Below are 7,768 nucleotides of genomic sequence, written 5' to 3'. Positions count from 1 at the left end.
ATCAGCAGTCATACTAGCAACACCAGTAGCAGCTGACTGCACGCAAAGAATAGGAATGTGTAGTGGGATTTACGTGAACTCAGCGCAAGGCAGATCTTTCCGACATAGGCTTGAGAATCTTACGGGAACACTTGTACTGTTTCTAAATTAAGTGTAGGCGTGGGAGGATGGTGCTTCCCCCGCACTAATATCAGCACGCTTGTCAATTGTGGATGCTAATCATTCGCTTGTATCTTCCTAGACACATCTGCTGGTTGTGAATTATTCCACTTGCATGGCAAGGTGCGCATGTAGGTGTGTTAAAAATTCTGGAGGCACTGGGTATTGATCCCAGTACCTCTAGCATACTAAGCGAGCGCTCTACCATCTGAGCTACGCCCGCCCCCCCAAAGACTAATGGTGCTACATACAGCCATATAGACGACACAGACCCTTGCACTCCCATTATTCAGCAGACAAACACTACTCTCTATGTATCCGTTAGGGTGTCTTTCAGGTTTCGTGCATTCTGTATCGAATCGTAGTTGGCCACAATGAAAGTGGCACGTATAACGTCGAAAATAGAATTCGGACACCGCTCTGAGTAAGACCAACGTGTTGTCCACACTCTAGACTTCAATGAGGTTAAGCCGCGATACCTAAGACAGATCTGCACTCGATGACACCTCGATAACAGCCGGTCCCCACACTTACATCTTGCTCTCCTTACGTCAGTATACATCATATCAGTGTGTGACGCTGGCTTTGCAACATCTTGCGTGCCTTTAGGTTCGCCGCGACCAACACTTACAATGAACTGACCACAAAAAATAGAGGCGCCGCGGCTTGAACCCTAGAACTTTCACATGCCAAGCGAACGCTCTACCAACTGAGCTACGCCCCATGCACGACCAAAGTGCGCTATTCCCCATTGTTTGCGACTCAGATGCGCACGGACACGATGGTTGGTTGGTTTGTAGCGGTGAAGGGAGCAGAGTACAAAGGCGCGGACCCGTTCATATACACAAAAGTTCCAAGTAGTTTCGATGCTCTGGTATTACAAATGCAAATTCCGTCTGTTTTTAACGTCTTAAATTGAAAGAGCCGTCACAAATTGCTCCGTTTTCACTCCTTGTCGACAATCATACAGCACCTGAGGTAACAAACACATCTCGAGCCCCATTGTGTACTCCATTATTCATGCCAACTCAGTGCCTCGCTCTTTACTACTGTGTACCAATCTTGTCGTCCAACTGCAAAACACTGGGCCACAACAAGTTTCCGCGTCTCCATTGCACTGCGCATACTACGAAACGCTCCCCAAACTTGGCACTCACCCTCGCAGCCGACTTTTCCGACTTTCCACGACGCTCACGCTAGTGACAGCATTATTTATAGTTCGACGTCGCGCCAAAGCGAATGAGCACATTTCGCCTACGGCTTAGGCCGCCCTCCTAGTGTGGCTGCTCGGTGTCTGCAGGCAGCGAGGGTCTGCAAGCTTCCTGTGTTCGCACCTATGTCACCTGTGCTTGCTTGTCAGAGACAGACTATCGCAAAACATACAACTCACTCCTTGAATTGATTGCTACGGCATCTGTTATCAGCAGTCACAACTAGCAACACCAGTAGCAGCTGACTGCACGCAAAGAATAGGAATGTGCAGTGGGATTTACGTGAACTCAGCGCAAGGCAGATCTTTCCGACATAGGCTTGAGAATCTTACGGAAACACTTGTACTGTTTCTAAATTAAGTGTAGGCGTGGGAGGAGGGTGCTTCCCGCGCACTAATAACAGCACGCTTGTCAATTGTGGATGCTAATCATTCGCTTGTATCTTCCTAGACACATCTGCTGGTTATGAATTATTCCACTTGCATGGCAAGGTGCGCATGTAGGTATGTTAAAAATTCTGGAGGCACTTGGTATTGATCCCAGTACCTCTCGCATACTAAGCGAGCGCTCTACGATCTGAGCTACGTCCGCCCCCCAAAGCCTAATGGTGCTACATACAGCCATATAGACGACACAGACCCTTGCACTCCCATTATTCAGCAGACAAACACTACTCTCTATGTATCCGTTAGGGTGTCTTTCAGGTTTCGTGCATTCTGTATCGAATCGTAGTTGGCCACAATGAAAGTGGCACGTATAACGTCGAAAATAGAATTCGGACACCGCTCTGAGTAAGGCCAACGTGTTGTCCACCCTCTAGACTTCAATGAGGTTAAGCCGCGATACCTAAGACAGATCTGCACTCGATGACACCTCGATAACAGCCGGTCCCCACACTTACATCTTGCTCTCCTTACGTCAGTATACATCATATCAGTGTGTGACGCTGGCTTTGCAACATCTTGCGTGCCTTTAGGTTCGCCGCGACCAACACTTACAATGAACTGACCACAAAAAATAGAGGCGCCGCGGCTTGAACCCTAGAACTTTCACATGCCAAGCGAACGCTCTACCAACTGAGCTACGCCCCATGCACGACCAAAGTGCGCTATTCCCCATTGTTTGCGACTCAGATGCGCACGGACACGATGGTTGGTTGGTTTGTAGCGGTGAAGGGAGCAGAGTACCAAGGCGCGGACCCGTTCATATACACAAAAGTTCCAAGTAGTTTCGATGCTCTGGTATTACAAATGCAAATTCCGTCTGTTTTTAACGTCTTAAATTGAAAGAGCCGTCACAAATTGCTCCTTTTTCACTCCTTGTCGACAATCATACAGCACCTGAAGTAACAAACACATCTCGAGCCCCATTGTGCACTCCATTATTCATGACAACTCAGTGCCTCGCTCTTTACTACTATGTACCAATCTTGTCGTCCAACTGCAAAACACTGGGCCACAACAAGTTTCCGCGTCTCCATTGCACTGCGCATACTACGAAACGCTCCCCAAACTTGGCACTCACCCTCGCAGCCGACTTTTCCGACTTTCCACGACGCCCACGCTAGTTACAGCATTATTTATAGTTCGACGTCGCGCCAAAGCGAATGAGCACATTTCGCCTACGGCTTAGGCCGCCCTCCTAGTGTGGCTGCTCGGTGTCTGCAGGCAGCGAGGGTCTGCAAGCTTCCTGTGTTCGCACCTATGTCACCTGTGCTTGCTTGTCAGAGACAGACTATCGCAAAACATACAACTCACTCCATGAATTGATTGCTACGGCATCTGTTATCAGCAGTCATACTAGCAACACCAGTAGCAGCTGACTGCACGCAAAGAATAGGAATGTGCAGTGGGATTTACGTGAACTCAGCGCAAGGCAGATCTTTCCGACATAGGCTTGAGAATCTTACGGGAACACTTGTACTGTTTCTAAATTAAGTGTAGGCGTGGGAGGATGGTGCTTCCCCCGCACTAATATCAGCACGCTTGTCAATTGTGGATGCTAATCATTCGCTTGTATCTTCCTAGACACATCTGCTGGTTGTGAATTATTCCACTTGCATGGCAAGGTGCGCATGTAGGTGTGTTAAAAATCCTGGAGGCACTGGGTATTGATCCCAGTACCTCTAGCATACTAAGCGAGCGCTCTACCATCTGAGCTACGCCCGCCCCCCCAAAGACTAATGGTGCTACATACAGCCATATAGACGACACAGACCCTTGCACTCCCATTATTCAGCAGACAAACACTACTCTCTATGTATCCGTTAGGGTGTCTTTCAGGTTTCGTGCATTCTGTATCGAATCGTAGTTGGCCACAATGAAAGTGGCACGTATAACGTCGAAAATAGAATTCGGACACCGCTCTGAGTAAGACCAACGTGTTGTCCACACTCTAGACTTCAATGAGGTTAAGCCGCGATACCTAAGACAGATCTGCACTCGATGACACCTCGATAACAGCCGGTCCCCACACTTACATCTTGCTCTCCTTACGTCAGTATACATCATATCAGTGTGTGACGCTGGCTTTGCAACATCTTGCGTGCCTTTAGGTTCGCCGCGACCAACACTTACAATGAACTGACCACAAAAAATAGAGGCGCTGCGGCTTGAACCCTAGACCTTTCACATGCCAAGCGAACGCTCTACAAATTGCGCTACGCCCCATGCACGACCAAACTGCGCTATTCCCTATTCTTTGCGACTCAGATGCGCACGGACACGATGGTTGGTTGGTTTGTAGCGGTGAAGGGAACAGAGTACAAAGGCGCGGACACGTTCATATACACAAAAGTTCCAAGTAGTTTCGATGCTCTGGTATTACAATAGCAAATTCAGTCTGTTTTTAACGTCTTAAATTGAAAGAGCCGTCACAAATTGCTCCGTTTTCACTCCTTGTCGACAATCATACAGCACCTGAGGTAACAAACACATCTCGAGCCCCATTGTGCACTCCATTATTCATGCCAACTCCGTGCCTCGCTCTTTACTACTGTGTACCAATCTTGTCGTCCAACTGCAAAACACTGGGCCACAACAAGTTTCCGCGTCTCCATTGCACTGTGCATACTACGAAACGCTCCCCAAACTTGGCACTCACCCTCGCAGCCGACTTTTCCGACTTTCCACGACGCTCACGCTAGTGACAGCATTATTTATAGTTCGACGTCGCGCCATAGCGAATGAGCACATTTCGCCTACGGCTTAGGCCGCCCTCCTAGTGTGGCTGCTCGGTGTCTGCAGGCAGCGAGGGTCTGCAAGCTTCCTGTGTTCGCACCTATGTCACCTGTGCTTGCTTGTCAGAGACAGACTATCGCAAAACATACAACTCACTCCATGAATTGATTGCTACGGCATCTGTTATCAGCAGTCACAACTAGCAACACCAGTAGCAGCTGACTGCACGCAAAGAATAGGAATGTGCAGTGGGATTTACGTGAACTCGGCGCAAGGCAGATCTTTCCGACATAGGCTTGAGAATCTTACGGGAACACTTGTACTGTTTCTAAATTAAGTGTAGGCGTGGGAGGAGGGTGCTTCCTGCGCACTAATAACAGCACGCTTGTCAATTGTGGATGCTAATCATTCGCTTGTATCTTCCTAGACACATCTGCTGGTTGTGAATTATTCCTCTTGCATGGCAAGGTGCGCATGTAGGTGTGTTAAAAAATCTGGAGGCACTGGGTATTGATCCCAGTAACTCTCGCATACTAAGCGAGCGCTCTACCATCTGAGCTACGCCCGCCCCCCCAAAGACTAATGGTACTACATCCAGCCATATAGACGACACAGACCCTTGCACTCCCTTTATTCAGCAGACAAACACTACTCTCTATGTATCCGTTAGGGTGTCTTTCAGGTTTCGTGCATTCTGTATCGAATCGTAGTTGGCCACAATGAAAGTGGCACGTATAACGTCGAAAATAGAATTCGGACACCGCTCTGAGTAAGACCAACGTGTTGTCCACCCTCTGGACTTCAATGAGGTTAAGCCGCGATACCTAAGACAGATCTGTACTCGATGACACCTCGATAACAGCCGGTCCCCACACTTACATCTTGCTCTCCTTACGTCAGTATACATCATATCAGTCTGTGACGCTGGCTTTGCAACATCTTGCGTGCCTTTAGGTTCGCCGCGACCAACACTTACCATGCACTGACCACAAAAAATGGAGGCGCCGCGGCTTGAGGCCTAGACCTTTCACATGCCAAGCGAACGCTCTTCCAACTGAGCTACGCCCCATGCACGACAAAACTGTGCTATTCCCCATTCTTTGCGACTCAGATGCGCACGGACACGATGGTTGGTTGGTTTGTAGCGGTGAAGAGAGCAGAGTACAAAGGCGCGGAGCCGTTCATATACACAAAAGTTCCAAGTAGTTTCGATGCTCTGGTATTACAAATGCAAATTCCGTCTGTTTTTAACGTCTTAAATTGAAAGAGCCGTCACAAATTGCTCCGTTTTCACTCCTTGTCGACAATCATATAGCACCTGAGGTAACAAACACATCTCGAGCCCCATTGTGCACTCCAATATTCGTGCCAACTCAGTGCCTCGCTCTTTACTACTGTGTACCAATCTTGTAGTCCAACTGCAAAACACTGGGCCACAACAAGTTTCCGCGTCTCCATTGCACTGCGCATACTACGAAACGCTCCCCAAACTTGGCACTCACCCTCGCAGCCGACTTTTCCGACTTTCCACGACGCTCACGCTAGTGACAGCAATAATTATAATTCGACGTCGCGCCAAAGCGAATGAGCACATTTCGCCTACGGCTTAGGCCGCCCTCCTAGTGTGGCTGCTCGGTGTCTGCAGGCAGCGAGAGTCTGCAAGCTTCCTGTGTTCGCACCTATGTCACCTGTGCTTGCTTGTCAGAGACAGACTATCGCAAAACATACAACTCACTCCATGAATTGATTGCTACGGCATCTGTTATCAGCAGTCACAACTAGCAACACCAGTAGCAGCTGACTGCACGCAAAGAATAGGAATGTGCAGTGGGATTTACGTGAACTCGGCGCAAGGCAGATCTTTCCGATATAGGCTTGAGAACCTTACGGGAACACTTGTACTGTTTCTAAATTAAGTGTAGGCGTGGGAGGAGTGTGCTTCCTGCGCACTAATAACAGCACGCTTGTCAATTGTGGATGCTAATCATTCGCTTGTATCTTCCTAGACACATCTGCTGGTTGTGAATTATTCCTCTTGCATGGCAAGGTGCGCATGTAGGTGTGTTAAAAATTCTGGAGGCAATGGGTATTGATCCCAGTACCTCTCGCATACTAAGCGAGCGCTCTACTATCTGAGCTACGCCCACCCCTCCCCACCACCCCAAAGACTAATGGTACTACATACAGCCATATAGACGACACTAACCCTTGCACTCCCATTATTCAGCTGACAAACACTACTCTCTATGTATCCGTTAGGGTGTCTTTCAGGTTTCGTGCATTCTGTATCGAATCGTAGTTGGCCACAATGAAAGTGGCACGTATAACGTCGAAAATACAATTCGGACACCGCTCTGAGTAAGACCAACGTGTTGTCCACCCTCTAGACTTCAATGAGGTTAAGCCGCGATACCTAAGACAGATCTGCACTCGATGACACCTCGATAACAGCCGGTCCCCACACTTACATCTTGCTCTCCTTACGTCAGTATACATCATATCAGTCTGTGACGCTGGCTTTGCAACATCTTGCGTGCCTTTAGGTTCGCCGCGACCAACACTTACCATGCACTGACCACAAAAAATTGAGGCGCCGCGGCTTGAACCCTGGACCTTTCACATGCCAAGCGAACGCTCTTCCAACTGAGCTACGCCCCATGCACGAGCAAACTGCGCTATTCCCCTTTTTTTGCGACTCAGATGCGCACGGACACGATGGTTGGTTAGTTTGTAGCGGTGAAGGGAGCAGAGTACAAAGGCGCGGACCCGTTCATATACACAAAAGTACCAAGTAGTTTCGATGCTCTGGTATTACAAATGGAAATTCCGTCTGTTTTTAACGGCTTAAAGTGAAAGAGCCGTCACAAATTGCTCCGTTTTCACTCCTTGTCGACAATCATACAGCACCTGAGGTAACAAACACATCTCGAGCCCCATTGTGCACTCCATTATTCATGCCAACTCAGTGCCTCGCTCTTTACTACTGTGTACCAATCTTGTCGTCCAACTGCAAAACACTGGGCCACAACAAGTTTCCGCGTCTCCATTGCACTGCGCATACTACGAAACGCTCCCCAAACTTGGCACTCACCCTCGCAGCCGACTTTTCCGACTTTCCACGACGCTCACGCTAGTGACAGCATTATTTCTAGTTCCACGTCGCGCCAAAACGAATGAGCACATTTCGCCTACGGCTTAGGCCGCCCTCCTAGTGTGGCT

The 7,768-nt window shown here is 48.7% G+C and overlaps 1 non-coding gene across 1 annotated transcript; it reads right to left on the bottom strand.

Annotated features, from left to right (window-relative positions):
* Positions 1-7,134: 7,134 nt before the first annotated feature.
* Positions 7,135-7,207, bottom strand: Trnaa-ggc (transfer RNA alanine (anticodon GGC)). Its single transcript has one exon. It is a non-coding gene; the product is annotated as a tRNA-Ala (tRNA).
* Positions 7,208-7,768: the final 561 nt, after the last annotated feature.

This window comes from Schistocerca gregaria, chromosome 10, assembly GCF_023897955.1.
Source record: "Schistocerca gregaria isolate iqSchGreg1 chromosome 10, iqSchGreg1.2, whole genome shotgun sequence".
NCBI classification, from domain to species: Eukaryota; Metazoa; Arthropoda; class Insecta; order Orthoptera; family Acrididae; genus Schistocerca; species Schistocerca gregaria.
Note: the sequence above shows the minus strand (reverse complement) of the source record. Positions and strands in the feature narration are given on the sequence as shown.